We start from the raw sequence: 16,282 nt of genomic DNA on the forward strand, positions 1-16,282 counted from the left end.
TGAATCTGAAGTTGCTTTTAAGCTCATCCAAGAAAAGATTTATTTTTACTTTGTGTCAAATAAATCTTTCTTTAGTTTTACAATTTTATCACTTATCATTGGTGCATTTCTTCTTTCAGTTCCAAGATCTTCCCTTGATGACTCTTTATGGTATATTCTCCATGTGATTCAAGAGAGTTGGCATTGCCATGTGGACGGTTTCTTGCAACAGAGAAGAAGCAAAGTGTATAGCAAAACAGAGCTTGGAGCTGCTACTGTTGTGCAACAGCAACAGAAATATGCTCTAAAAATACGCTCTGTGAAATAAATAGCATTGGAAGCATGAGCGGCCTGTTCTATTATAAAATGCCTTAAAACAACACAAACAGTGATCTATACTAACCTTGTAGATTTTAAGGGCTTTCTTTTTTTGCCTACTGAACAGTTACTTATTCCCTGCATTTATATTATAAATTAATAAAGCGAACATGAGGTCAAAGACAGAATAGTCTGTTACAGAAAATATGTTTTATGTGTTTAAATGTTGTGTCCTTCAGTTAAAAAACTACATGGAAATTTGTATTGTAATTAATGACTAATACTCTTAAAAATGCTATTAATTAGACTGTAAGGCTTTTCTTCGATGGTTTTCAGTAGGGTTAGAATTCTGCTCCTAAATGTGTACCTTCACTTCCTAGCACTGGAAAGATAAAGATCGATTTTATTAGAAGAAGAGTATTTTCTTGTCCTGGCAACTGAGTTTCACAGTTTACCTGAAGAAGTGTAGCTGAAGATGAACTGCATTCAGTTTCAAGTGTTCAGAGGTCAAAAGCTGAGAGTTTTCATTAGAAAGAATTTCAAACTATGAAGACTTTACAAAATAATCTTTGCTGTTCCTTAAGGCTACAAAGTGACTGTTTCCAGTATGTTTCCAGTGGAAGTTATCTCTGGTTTTTGGTCAAGATAGGTTACTGAAAACAAAGTACACCCCGTATACATGTTGTTGGGTTTGTAATACAAACAACAGGAACAACTGTTTCCTTGGACCACTTGTAAAATTCAGCAGTCCTGAATGAAAATGCTGCAATCTGGCACCGAGTTCGAACTCTTCCCGCTGGAGTCAGTGCATGAGCAAGAATTCCCCGAGTCATTCTGATTAGTCTGTGGTACTAAAAATAAGAACAGTAGTGTCTGCCTTTGGAGGAGAAACACTGTGCAGACATTCAGAGGAAATCTAGACAAATTCACTTGTGGTCCCTACGGGGATGGCATGGAGGGAGGAAGTTGGAAGAGGAGACATACATGTTCAAATGTCTGGGATTCAGGAGACTAATTCCTGAGTCACTGGGGGGAAAAAAACCCAAAGCAACTAGTAATTATATTTTCCAAATCTTTTTTTCTTTGCTTTTTAAGGCGCTTCCATGGCAGATGTCAAGTAGGCACTCACTCAGTTCCTATTTAGTAGGTATTTGAGCCTATAACTCTTAGAAACTGTTTTTGAGAATCCACGATTACATTAGTAAGAAAAAGATTATTTCTGGTACAAGTCTAAGCTGGTTTCTCTTTTTTAATCATCATTTTTCTAGGGACTTTTGCTGCTGTTTGACTCAACTGCAGTTACCCCACATCCAAACATTTCACTATAGCCATGGAATAAAAGCTGTCACTTTGTATGATTCTGAAAATAATTCTGACGCTGCAATCATTGACTGACTTAAATTTTACTCCCCCTTTTATTGAATTATCATTAGCAGAGGGATTCCTTCCAGCACTCCCAACTAGCTACCATTTGATGTGCAACTGTATCACTATTCCAACTGAAATGCAGCAATTGATACTGTGATACCACCTGTAGGACTGCCGTGTCTCATAAAGATATCATTTTGACATGCTCAGCTGTTAAAATTAGGTGTATTCAGATGACTTGTACACTCACATTCCTTTCTACTGGCATACTTTTCAAACCAACCCTTTTCCTGACTTCAGCTGTTCTATATGAATCTAAGTGAGACGAAAAATGAAAAGCAGATTTTCCTCCTCACCTATGCAGAGCACAGCTTTGTAAACTGAAGTAGTGTTCGTGTATGTACATGCATTGCTTTACAGACATTCTTCTGATTCTCTAAAGTTTGTTAATTGAGAATATTTTGATACCTGGCATAAATAATGTTCTTATCCCTTTGGATTGCAATATAACATGGCAGTAAAGCTTAGATAACTTGATCGAACTAGATAATGTCCTTAAGTTCACATCTTAAAACAATTTCATTTCTACAGCCTGAAGTTGTTTTGCTGGTAAGAGATGCCTGAAATGACTGCAATTCACTTATGCTGTGAAAGCAGGTCCCTGAGTTTTGTAGCTGGGCAGCTATACTGTTCAATTATTAGTTGTTATTCAATACCATTTAGGTGTAGTCCTGTAAAAAAGTCTTGAATGAGTACGGATCCATAGAATCTGAACATTTATCTCCTGGAAATTTCTAGTTAGAAGTTACTTTATCAGCCCAAACCCAATTCATGGCTATTCCAATATAAAATTTAAGAGAGTTTCATTCAAAAAAACACAAAGAAATTAAATACAAGGAAGTCATCCTCAGCTTGGAAAATTACTAAGATTTCTAATGATTCTAATGACTAAGAATTTAGGATTTAAATTTAAGATTTGAGAATTCAAGTAGACGTTATTAGGATTTGTATTTTCTTCCCCTTTTCTCCCTTTTCCTACAGAAGACAACCTGCTCTCTGAAAATGGGGCAGAGGTGTTTAAATAAATGTGCCCAAAATCAGCAATAATTTTGAACCCCCTGTTTGCTTGTTCTGTTGGTTTTTTTTTGTCTGGGTATTTTGTAGTAAAATGTTGAGTATGCAGCTGTTGACACATACACAAATAAAAGTGACTCAGTTACTCACTACTAACTGAAAGGCCCCTATTTGTATGGTGTATTGTTACAAGGTTGGCATTCTGAAATTTCATCCTACTGTTTTTATACTCTGGACATCTTAGTTTTGTGTTTGGTTTTGTTTTTTTTTTTTAACCAGTACTCTTTGTTGTTTGCATTTTCTGCTCTGTTGCTACAAACAGATCACCAGAGGTCTGGGGGGTCTGGATCTAGCTTCCTACTTGCTGTTCCCGGTGAAACATAGAGAAGTATGTTTAAAATATTTTTGTGCTCCTGCTTATGATCACTGTGATGGCATTCCTGTAAAAACTGCCAGTTCTTTAGGTTCATAGTAGCGTTCTGTCTGTACTCCCTGTGCTTTCGTGTTTGTTTTGGGTGTGAAACACCACAGCGAGACATTCTGTGTGGGTTTTTGTTAGTGTGAAATGAGGTTATCATGTCTTTCAGTATAACTTTTATTGTCAAAGAAATATGAGAAACAAAGTCTGCAAGCATCACTGCTCAAGAACTGACATGTTCTGCTAGAAAAGCCAATGGACTTCTACAGAGGTAAGCCAAAACAGTTCATAGGGCAATTTACTTATGAGTTAACAAATTCTTGTTGTCTTCAAAGCGTAAGAATCTAGCTGTTGACTGGAAATTCAGTATGTATCTGAGAGCTAACCATTCGTGAGCAAATTAAAGCCTGGATTTTGATGTCTGGGGTGCAGAATGTACACTTATGAGATTTGGAATTTTTTTAAGGAGATGGCTGTTTACACTGACTTTCTTTTCCAATATTTAATACTCTGAACAAAGTTCACAAGTATTTTTATCATATGAGAATATATTCATGTATATAAGGCTAGAACTTACTTTTTTGTCCTGCTGTGAGATGTACAAACTGAGGAATATTAGAGAAACAGATCAGGGCAAGGAGTTAGGTTTGTAATGATTCTTGAGTCATCTTTATTAACGACTAAGCTGTCACAGTAGGATGATGAGTATGCTACTAAAATTGTTGATGACAAAGCCAGGAGGGATTACCAGGCAGACATACGACTTTGAGGAAGAACTGGAGGCAATAACAACTGGAATAATGGAAAGGAATACATCATAATAGGATGACATTTCAGACTAGGGAATTGCCTAGGGCTTCTGATACCTGCTTCATCAATTGAGAATCACAGGTTAGAAGAAATATACTTGCTTATAGAATGCCAACAGTGTGATGTGACAGTGAAAATCAAGACAAATATGATCCAAGGAGACATCAGGCCAGACATTGTTGGTCAGAAAGGAGTTACACTTCTGTGAAATATTGTGTAGAGTTCTGCTTATCAGTATTGAAGAAGAAGCATACAGTAATAGTAGACTATTGTAAGAATAAGAACATACTGTACTAATAAGCTATGGTAAGAAAAGTCTATGGTAAGAATAAACCCAAGAATATTAGCTTCCTTCCTGAGATATATGTGATTGCCATCTTCATGCAGACAAGTTTGCTAGTTACCTAGGGGTTTTGGTGTAACCCCAGCTGGCAACTAAGCACTACCCAACTACTTGTGCACCCTCAGCCCACTTACTGGCGGGGTAGTGGAGAAGCAGAAGCGGCCTTGAGTGTGTAAGCACTGCTCAGCAATAACTAAAACATCCCTGGGTTGTCAACACTGTCTCCAGCACAAATATAACATTGCCCCATACCAGCTATTATTATGTAGAAAATTAACTCTATCCCACCCAAAGCCAGCACACTAGGTCTGGTTTAGTCCTGTCTGCACAGCAACCATGCAAGTATTTATGCGTTCCTTTATTCTCTTCAAAAGAAGCACTACCTCTAAGCAAGGCTGGGGTTTAAAGCCTCTCTGTCTTATTCACTGCTGGGTGAACATCCATTTTTATGCAAATACAGCCTAGGTGATAGGATATGAAAAATATTTCTTTTGAGGGTAGGGTAAGGAACAAATACCGGAAACAAAACAGCCTTCCCTTTCAAAGCAAACAAGTTTAATAGTATGTACTACCCAAAGCTGATAGGGTCTGAATGACCTCACTAATAACTTTAGCTTTGAATATACAGAAGTAACTGAAAATAAATCTGAGAGTGCTGTCAGATCTATGTCTAAATGGATAAAGAAGCTTCTGTGTGAAATTGCATCTTGTTTTCATACTGTTACAGTATGTTCTCTCTTATCCTTATGCAAGCGTTTGTGGTCATCTTTCCACAGCTTGCCTAGAGAAAGTAAAATGGCTTTTAATATTTCAAAGTGTAAGGTCAGAGGTACAACTGCAATCACTCTCTATGGTATGGTTGCCACATCATGACCAAGTGGTGTAGTCACACTGGTATGTATGGCAAAAACCCATGGCTTTAAGCATTCCATGGATCTTTTAACTCTAGTGATAACTCTAGTGATAACATGCCATCTAAATTAACTCAGGGCCTGCTGTGATAGGACAAGGGGTATGGTTTTAAACTAAAAGAGGGAAGATTCAAACTACATATAAGGAAGAAATTCTTTACAGCGAGGATGGTGAAATACAGGAGGAGGTTGCCCAGAGGTGGTAGATGCCCATCCCCTGGAAACATTCAAAGTCAGCATGGAAGGGGCTCTGACCAGAAAATCTGATAGATTTAAGATGTCCCTACTCATTGCAGGGGGCATGGACTAGATGACCTTTAAAGGTCCCTTCCAACACAACCGATACCCTTCAGTGATCATACCAGAACATCTCAAATTTGCCTTTGCCTGGTTAGCAAGTCTCATGTAGTCTATTATATCAGGTAGGAGTCTGTGGTCTACACTTTTTGCTTCAGCATTTGAATTCTTGATGATGAAGTACATGCCAAAACACCAACATATCCAACCTCTCACTGTAACATTAAACTCAGTGCTTGAGTGTGCACATCGTCTTTTGGAACAAACATGATTTTGTTTGTAAGTTAAATATATTGGTTATAGATGTCTTTTTTAGGCAATAAATGAGACCCCCTGATGCCATATTTCCCCTGTGTTGTTTTCCTGGGAACCACGCAGTAATAGAATGAAAACTGATTACGTCAGGAAATGAATCACAGGCTAAAGTTCTTGGGGAACAGGATGTTCTACCAATTTCAGTCCTCTGACACTTCACTCATTTTCAGAACCAGAATAAAGATTCCATAAATATATAAAAAATGAATACTAGAAATTTATTGCATATGTATTACCAGTTTTCTGATTATTGTTTTTTTATGAGCCTGGAGTTACTGTTGGCGAAAGTAACAAGAATAAGTGTGAAAAACTTGAAAGGCCACCAAGGTTACAAAACCTTAGAAAAATAAATCACAGCTGCAAGCGTATAACATCTGTGACTGCCTCTGGGAATACCTACAGGTACACCATTCACACGGTGAGCTCTACTTTGTATGTCTTTCATCTGATGCTCGTATTACTGTGCTACTCTGTGGCAGTTGGTTCCATAGGTAAGTTTATCCTGAGTGAAAGAAGTTGACATCTTGCCTTCGCTTTCACTAAATTACATGTGTTTAAAAAACTTTCCCGTGTGTTTTTCACATACAAACCACTGTCAATAGTTATTTTCATCTATCATCTCTTGAATTTATTCCTCCAACTTTTCTAACACCTCTTTAGGGCCCCTGTGGGCGTGTTTCTTTCCTACATGAAGGCCAGAATTTGGCCTGAAATTGCAGCCTCCTTCCAGTTGTAAAACATACTCTGCACAGTGAACTTGACTAAGCAGCAAGGTTTTGCCTCAAATAATCCTTCTGAATATTGTTTTAAATTCCATTTTCTAACAGTGGTGAAAGCATTTAAACTCACCACAGTAAGAACTGTTAAGTGCAGTTTATTGCACTTTGGTGTTTTGGTTTTTGGATGGGTTTTGGTTTGGCTTGGTTTTTTTAAACACAGTACTTATGTGAGCATATGAACTTTTTGAAGCTAACTTCGAAGATGCTGCCCTCATTTTTCCACCTTACCCCCAATCTAAATTAAGATATAATAGTGTTTATTTTTATATCATGATTTGGATTAGTAACATAGTGCAAATGAGTAGAAATACGTGTCTGCAAGTTATTTCACTACTGGAAAACTGATCATAAAAAGGGAAAGCTAGCTTCTAACAGGCCTTTTACCTTATTGACTGTACTTTCTGCTTGTCACATGGTCTCGATTAAGATGGCCAGCTGTTTCTCCACTTTGGGTCTAGGCCATTTCCCAGAATTTTTTAGATGACTAATGGTAGTGGCAGAGGAAATGGCAATTTAACTCTTGTTACCCTACTACAAACGGGTGTTGTTCAGGGTCAGTAATCCTGTTGTGGAAACACAGCACTTCTGATTTTGTGATGACATCTTGCTTGGTTTGGAAAGGATGAGATTGGATTGTGTCTTTCAGTGATATGTTCAGTCCCTGGCAGTGTTCAGGGCCAGGCTGGACAGAGCCTTGGGTGACATGGTCTAGTGTGAGGGGTCCCTGCCCATGGCAGGGGGGTTGGAACTGGATATTCTCAAGGTCCTTTCCAACCCAAACCATTCTGTGATTCTATGATTATACGATTCATACAATCATATTAGAGTATACTAGGAATCTTTATTTGTGTTTTTCTTTCTCTATGTTTTTTATTACCTTTTTCTGCATCTACAGGAAACTGAAAATCAATCAAGAAGTTTTAATTCATTTAAGAACTTGTGTCTGGAAATGCCATGTGGATCCCTCTATGGTAAGTAAGCAGAAGCCATAAAAATCATTTTACAATCTAATTGGGAAAAGTCTGTAAGTATTTCAGCATGTTAAATTTGGGCAAGGAGCAATGGACACAAGTTGAAAAGTTGAAAATTCTGATTAGATATGAGGAAATAAAAACTTAATGAGAGTGGTTAAATACTGCCATAGATTGTCTAGAGATCATATGGAGCAGTTCAACTCTTGACTGGACACTAAACTGAGCAATCTGACTTAAGGAAACCTGTTTAGAGCAGGAGGTTGAACTAGCTAACCTCATGAGCTTCCTTCCAGCAAAGATTATTCCAGTGCAGCTGATCTTAGAAGCCAAAAGGTTACCCTTCTTTTTAGTATCCATAAACTTAACATTTTTCTTCCCAATAGGGTTCTTTAGTTTTGAGGTTAACTGATACAGAAGGGACAACTGGAGTGTGCATTCCTATTTAAGTCTTCTCCTCAAAAAATGTTAAAAATCACAGTACAAATATCAACATTAAAATCCCTTTATTAAGTCAGTATGATTTATGGAGACTATTTTCACTTTGCTGATATATGATAGTCTAAATCAAAACTTTCCAATTTTACACATAAACCTCCTTGAAGATTCATTAGCTTGCGTCTTGTCCTAACCCTGTGTAGAAGCAGTAAACTAAGAACTCCAAAAAGGGCTTTTCACACATGGGCTCATCAGTTCACTTTATACCCTGACCTCCTAGAACAATAAAACTAAACCCACCCAGATAAGTACATTATGCCTCAACTAATGCCAGGATTTAGAGACAGCAAATAGTTATTTAGAGCACTTAAACCTTCTTTCTTATTCACACATGCCAATTATTAGATTTGGTTGTAGCTCACTGTAAAACCTACAAGAGCTACCCAGCATACTGTAATGCCGTTTCCATGCTGATTCATGTGTTTCTGGAAGCAAACTGCGACACAGTCATCTTCACAGAATCAGCCAGGTTGGAAAAGCCCTTTAAGCCCATCCAGTCCAACAGCTGCCCAGCACTGCCAAGGCCACCACTGACCCATGGCACTGAGGCCTCGTCTCCACGGTGTGTGAACACTTGCAGGGACGGTGCCTGCAGCCCTGCCCTGGGCAGCCTGTGCCTGAGCACCCTCTGGGGCAGGAATTGTTCCTCAGCTCCATCTAAACCTGCCCTGGGGCAGCTTGAGGCCGTTTCCTCTTGTCCTGTCCCTTGTTCCTTGGGAGCAGAGACCGACCCCACCTCCTGGCTCCATCCATATTGCTTTTTAATTTTTCTGGATTTATAAACTTTATCCAAACAAAATTACTCAGTGATGCAGCACACTGATGACAGATTAATGTTCTGACATATTGTATTGGATTTAACTCTGTACTGTTAAAAGAGTCTCTGTCTTGAGTTATCACACTTGGGAATAGTGTGTCATAGCTTCCTATATCCTTTCTGGACAGTGCTAACAAGAGGCCATTAAAAATTTCCTTATCCAGGTAATACTAGGATTAAAAAATGAGCTACCTGCTTTTCAGAGATACTTCTGAAATACTATGAAGTTCTACAAGGGATTCAGATTGATAGTCAATGGTCACTGTAGCCACAGACAGACTCCGTCTATGAAGACCATTGGTCCAAATATTGCCTTCTGAAAGGCATCAACCCATTTTGTTTTACACCAGCTCTTGAAGGCTTCATTAACTTTTAAGATGTTTTGGTAGTGTTTTTAAGAGTTTGTGTTTCTTCCTTGCCCCAGCTTCCCTGTACAGGCTATCAGGAAGAACTAGCAAGCCAGATGATGATCTTAGTAACTTTCCAGACATCCAGGAATTTCCCATATTTGCTCATCTCTCTCATATGTGGTTTTTACCATTTATTTATTTACTTGTTAATTTCAGATTTACTTATGGTGCTGACCCACATACAGGAAACTTACTTCTGTACTCTCCTGAAATTAGCTCCTTTCTTTTAAAACCAGTTCTCTCTTCCCTCTATAACCTCGTCATCTGACTCTCTGTGCCTTATTTTGTATTGGTTGTCTAAGCTGCAGGTTGTCACACAAGAGAGCTTTTTTTCCCCTCAAGTGTACTACATTTTAAGCAGTTGCTTGTCTGATATGTAGACTAAAAGTCTGAAAACACGACGATGTGCAGGACCCTTGAGAAGGATGGGAAATTGAACATTTTATGCATGTACGCTTATTTCAGAGACTGTTTATCCAAAAAGCATTTCAGCTTTGTTAAAGATCTTTTCTCATCAAGTGGTTTGCATTTTTCTTCTTATGACTGAATTTCTGTTTGTTTGCTTAGCTTATGTGCATCATGGAATAAATGAGGCTGTGGATGGGTCAGAGACAGCAAAATGATTAGGCTTTGAGGGTGAAATTCCGGTAGTGTTAATCACGTTAGTATTTTCATCATTATTTACATAGGAAACTATACTTAATGTGACACTTTGCCTGGGTTACTAGCAACAGGGAATATTCCACCTCCACCCCTCCCCAGGATTAGGACAAGAGATATAGTTCATAGATTTTAAGATATTTTTCATTTGTCATCCTGTCATTAAAAGGGAACCAAGAGCTGTATTTCATGAGCCTGGTTTAGTACATATAGACAAATTGAAATTTTATCATTAACATTTGTGACTACAGGATAAAAATATCTGAAACTAGTGATTACACTACAATTTTCCAACAGCCAGTTGTTTCCTGTTGGGATAAATTACCACTGGATTTGAGAAAGACTTTAGCTGGGTGCTTGTGTGTTTTTGCAGTGAAAGGTAAATCTGCATTCCAAAAGCAGTGTAGAGCTCTAACACTGACTTGTAATCCCTTTACCCAATAAAGATAAAGCAATGAATTCTGAATGTTCATTATTCCTCCAATTGGAATATCTTCATTGGATATGATGCAAATTACCACCAACACTTTAAAGGTTTTTTTAATTCATTATATTGATTTATATGGTTTTCTTACTTCAATAATAACACTACTTGAATAATCTGATGGTTAATTCTGAACATCTATTTCTTGTTTAGTTAAGTATTGCCTACACTAAGCAGCATCTTGCAAAAACAGATAAAATTTGAGCTGTATCTACCTTGTTAGTGCCATGGACCCAAATCAGTATGTGCCTTCCCTGTAGCTGGGCCTACAAGTTCGATAGTAAGAGATTTGACAGGGTAATCAAAGGACAGTTAAGAGAATAATCGTTATTAGTATTTTCCAGGCTGAAAACTGCAATAAAAACAAAAGGTTGTTGGGAAATTATGAAACAAAAGACTCATCTTAAGTCTGCTGCCTTAGGGTAAACCTGTATTTCTTCTCTGGGTTTCTCTTGATCAGATTGTATTTAAAGAAGTCATTTGGTAAATATTTTTCATCTCGTTTTAGCTCTGTTTGAAGACCAAAATTATCCAGCATAATATAATGTTTACCTCTTTCTGGTTTTATTATTCATCTGGTGGTAGACCATCATTTTCATAGAGTATGAAACCACAGGCACTGTGAGGAAATTGATAACAAAAGAAGCTAGAAGCAATGAAGGGCAGAATATTTCCTAATGGTTTAGAAGTATACTTCATACCTTTCTCAACAACAGAGGATTAATACTTTTATCTTCTCATAACTTTGCTGTTGACTTATTACAGATCTAATGGTCTACTTCAATCATCAAATCTTGTACTGATGGAAAAGGATCCTGCAAACATCACTTGTGTGCTTTAATATACCAAAATGTCTAGTTGCGATCAGAGAAAACTGAGAGCAGATGAAGGTTCTCTGGAGAATTAGGGTGTGATTATTAAAATCCTAGGGAAGGAACCTCATAAGAAGCCAATCTTAGGAAAGATTGTGGTGGTCCAGGCCCTCCTCCACCCTTTATTTTAAAGACAAATCCCAGGGAATGGAAAAGTTTTTGGTTCTGACCTGTTTGCAAAGAAACTCCCCTGCACAAAAATGTCATTAAAGCAAATCAAGTTCTGTGTGAAAACTAGTATTTGTTAGTGGTTATATTAACTAACTTTAAACTCTAGACAGGACTGATTCAAGTATGGAGAAACTGAGCTTTCCCAAACATGGGGATAAGACACATTGGTGGTGGCTGTCCATCTAACAAAAATACCAAGCTGAAGGCAAATGTTTAGCAAGTGTTGGTGCTACACACAAAGCAGATCTGTAGCTGCAGAGCAGTGGGATTTGGATGACATGATGGCAGCTTGAAGGGAACTAAAGAGACGATCAGAGTGATAGACCCTCATCCCATAATACATTACTCCAATTTACTGGGTACATCAATGAACCACTAAGATAATGGCAGCAAAATACTGACAGAATCCTCTGCCTTGGCCTTCTTCCTAAACTCTCCTCTTTCTCCCTTTCCCCAAAAAGGGGGGGGGGGGGGGGAAGTAAAATAGGAAGATGCATCTAAGTTTTCAAAGACCACAGAAAAGAGATGGAAGACATCTCTATGAGGAAAGGCTGAGAGAGCTGGGGTTATTCAGCCTGGAGAAGACTCCAGGGAGACCTTATTAAGTCCTTTCAGTTCTTAAAAGGGGCCTGTAAGAAAGATGGGGTGAGACGTTTCAGCAGGGCTTGTTGCGACAGGATGCGGGCTGATGGTATTACACTAAAAGAGGGGAGATTCAGGCTGGATGTGAGGAACCAAACCAAACCAGTCTGTGGTTCTGTGATTCTATATTGTGCATAACCTTGTAGTATGGTAATTTTATTTTATCTTGGTAACTTTCATTTGTGAGTTGGTAGTTTTGAATCATTGTTCAAATGACTGTGCTATGCAGTGAAGAGTGAACTATAGGGTGGCCTTTGTCACTGAACTTAATTTTATGGCACACTTTAACAACATCATATTAAAGCCAATTTTGCTAATACCTTTGACAGTGGTTCTTTAAGTGATCGCAATCACCCATTTGTGACACTTGAAAAGTCTGTGCCAGACGTTTATATCCTTATACAGTATAGTGATAATTCATGCACTGTCATGGTTCATTTATAGACCATTTGCTTTAAAACATGGCCTACACTGAAGCTTTCCACCTTAGAAAGCACAAGTGGAAAGCCTTGTTTTGGTTACAAAAGGAACAAAAATTTTGTGCAGACACTGTCACATCATATATGGAAAACCTGATCAAGCATGTGTAACTATTAAAGTATTTTTTATCATCCCAAACTTCTCCACTGTCTGGGAGGTGTAATGCCATATAAAAAGAAACTGCACTTTGGACACGCGTAGCAGACGATGACATAGGTTTTTTTTCCTGAGTGTTTTCATAAATCTCAAATTATAGCTCTCTTGTTCACTGTGGGGGTATTTTGTGTCAGTGGAAATTCAAGAAGTATTGCCAAAATATTTTGGTTTTCAAATTACCTTGAGTATAAGAAGGTGTAAGAGAAATCTATAAGCTGCTAGGGTATAATAAGCATATACTGCATTATACCAGAGGAAGGGTACAGTTTTGCATCTAACCGAAACAGTGACAAATCCAGCTCACTCTGCCTGGATAGAAGCAGACCCACATGTACAAGAAGCATGACTGATACCTTCAGGAATGATACAGAATAGTGCACCAGACTACCCCTACATGCCTGCATATTAAATGAAATTTAGACTTGTAACGAGTCACCAACCAAGCACTTCATCCCCAAACCACTCCTGGTATATGTTCAAATCTGCTAGTAAGTACAAATACAATCTCTGATTGTATAATGAAGTATGGCCCTTAGTCTTTATTATGCATGCCAAAGCTCTGAGTTGCAAAAAAACCTCTACCTTGATTTCTCAACATCTCTTCTTCACAAAGCAAAGGGATCGGCATTCTGGCATCTGACATTTAGGGCTGTTTAACTTAAGGGCACTTGCTTGCAAATACAGGCCATTTTAGTTATTCTTATGGATCTGTATCCTCAGAGAAGGAGTTGGTTGTATAAATAACAATTACATAAAATATGTAGTTTACATATGCTGCAGTGCTTCTTTTAATGTCTCTGTGGATGTTTAAAGAATGGGCATCACATCTCATGGGCTCAGAACCATCACCTTTTTTGGAATGATGGCAGCTTACTGAGTCATGAGGATTGTTTCCCTAATAAGAAAGAGAGATTGGGGAAGCAAGGTTTTTTCCATCTTTCTTTGTTTATTTTGTGTTATAGCCACTAAACTTTGAATATTAGTGTTGATAAACAGCAGGCAGAGAATGGTTTCTTTCTTTCTTTAGAAATACCTGCCTTGATCTGAGGCTTCAGAACCTTGTTTCACATGAGGATGACAAAGGTAAGCAACAAATTCTAGTCTGTCTGCTGCAGCTTCTCTAAAAAAGAAATTGCATTATAAACCCAAACCTTTTCTCCATTTCATGAGTTAATAGCAATATGTGAAACCAAGCCTAACAGTATCAGCTGATGATTGCTGGCAGCAGTATTTTCACATGAGATTAAATACCCACAACCCAAAATCTGAGAAACATTATTCAAAATGCTGGTTCCTCAACTCAACTCCTGTAACTACTGTCAGTAGTAAGATGTTTTCTCCTTTATGTCTTTGAAAATGTTCGGTGACTTCCTCTGATATGACACATTATAGAATAATAGGTTTATTTTAAGAAGTCAGGAATCATGCACGACTATTGTACCACCTTATATTCGGGCCTTTTAGTCTGCCTTTTACTTTGATGTGGAATAATTAATGTGTTTAAAAAGAAAAAGAGCTTGAAATATAATGCAACCCACCATTTCATACTGAAATGAAACATACCATCCTGTGTCCTTGAGAACTCTCCTTGATCAACATGCACATTGATGCAATTACAAGTAAACTCATTAATACGCTTACCCAGGTTAAACCTGCATTATTATCACAAACTTTACCGTTTGTGGTATCTGTTTAAAACTACAGGAAGCCTGGTGATCCAGTGATACTGGAATGGAATGAGGCCCATGTTCAAAATATAAACACAAATCAAGTGCACGCTCAGCTACTGATTCATTTTCAATTTCCTGTCCTTACATGATTGCAATAAAGAATTCAGTCCTACATTAGGATTCTGCAGCTTGAAGTTATCTGGAAATAGCTGCCTGTTTTGGAAGGACAACTACCAAAATAAAGTTGCATAATGTGGAGTCTTTCAAGCTGCTTAAGAAAAAATGTAGAGGATGTTGGGAGAAAAAGGCTGCAGAGGGAATTTCCTCCTGTTGGATGTAATCCCTTTGTAAGGTCTTAGTTGCATAATTTACATTGCGTAATTTTATAGCGGTGCATCAGGCACTAATATTTTGCAAATTTCATACATACTTAAACCCATAAACCACAAATTTCCAATCTATTGTAGTATGGAAACCTGCATCTCTCCCTGTTTTAACTTCCTAAAGCCAGTAAGAGACCTGAACTTAAACTGGCACTTGAAATACTGTTTCTAACTGCAGTTGACACAAAAGTTAGGTCGGTAGCTATTTCTGATAGCTTTTTTTTTCAATGCTATTGAAGCTGCTTACCTAATACCAATGGCAATGAACTGCCTTTCCTTATGCTCGAAGGTAGCAAAGCTGGGCATTGTGATAGAAAAAGCATCCCTTTATATCCACTGGATGTCACTGAGGTCATCTTTGTTAGTTTCTTAATTCTCTTTGCCTGCTCCACTTGTGGCATCTTTGATGACTTGTGCTCATGAGTTACACAGGGCAAATGGGCTGCATTTCTTCTTATGTTTGTTTTTATTATGACAAGAATAAATACACAGAATCAATTACATTGTTGGTGGTATTTGTTACTTTAGGTAATATGTGTTTGCTTAGTAAAAATTATTTTTCTTTGCCCATATGGTGTTCTTGTCACACTTATTAAAAACATAATATGAATTCCATTTTTGTGACGTTATATTATTTTATGAGGCAGTGTAACCAGGAAATATGGTGTTCACATACTACAAAAATGTCATGGCACTGCACTGTTCCTTGCATTATTTTCTCATCCTTTCCTGACATCTCCTAATTCTTCATGACTTTAACTTGGAAAAAACACGAATAGTTTTCTGTGTATGAAATATTTTTAAGTGCTACACCTGGTTTCTAAATGTATTACATTTCTAGTGACTAGATTGCAAGCATTTTCAACATGACTAGGTAAACTTCTGTTCGTAACTAGTAAGTTGCATAGGAACAGAAGAGTAACTTTGATACTGTGCTTATTCTTCTATTTTTTAATCAGACAAGGAATACATTTCATTTTCCTATTATAAGCAGCCTGAGTCTCCCATTGCAATGTTTCAGTTTACTGCTTCTTAAATATATTCTCCAATGGTCAGGCAACCATGCTGAAGAACCATTGGCAGTAAAATAACCACCTATATATAAATTTGGGGAATGATTAGTAGTGACTAATCTGTCTATGACTAATCTGTGCTAAATTACAGAGAGGTTAAAGAAAGATATTCTGACAACAGTGAAAGAACTGACAATTTATATAGTGTTAGAAACGGTCCCAAGAAGCAGGAAATGGAATGTCTGGGACATAGAAAGGAAACTTTCAGTGATGGATAAAGTCCTACAACCAACCTATGACCTCACTGAGCAGCTTTGAAACAGGGTAAACAGAGGAAAGAGAGGACATCTGCTCCTTAGCTGCTTCATGATGTAAGATTAACAGTTCTTGACTGATACTGATAGGGCAATGCTTAAGTAGTTGGGTATATCAACTGAATTAAA

The 16,282-nt window shown here is 37.7% G+C and overlaps 1 long non-coding RNA gene across 3 annotated transcripts in view; it reads left to right on the forward strand.

Moving 5' to 3' along the window:
- LOC136007632 (uncharacterized) overlaps nt 1-2,813 on the forward strand; it is a 154,759-nt gene extending 151,946 nt beyond the window's left edge. For all 3 annotated transcript variants that reach the window (XR_010609779.1, XR_010609777.1, XR_010609778.1), the window contains one exon: nt 120-2,813. This is a non-coding gene — a long non-coding RNA (uncharacterized LOC136007632). The remainder of the gene's footprint in view (nt 1-119) is intronic.
- Nucleotides 2,814-16,282: the final 13,469 nt, after the last annotated feature.

Source organism: Lathamus discolor, chromosome 2 (assembly GCF_037157495.1).
Source record: "Lathamus discolor isolate bLatDis1 chromosome 2, bLatDis1.hap1, whole genome shotgun sequence".
Lineage (NCBI taxonomy): Eukaryota > Metazoa > Chordata > Aves > Psittaciformes > Psittacidae > Lathamus > Lathamus discolor.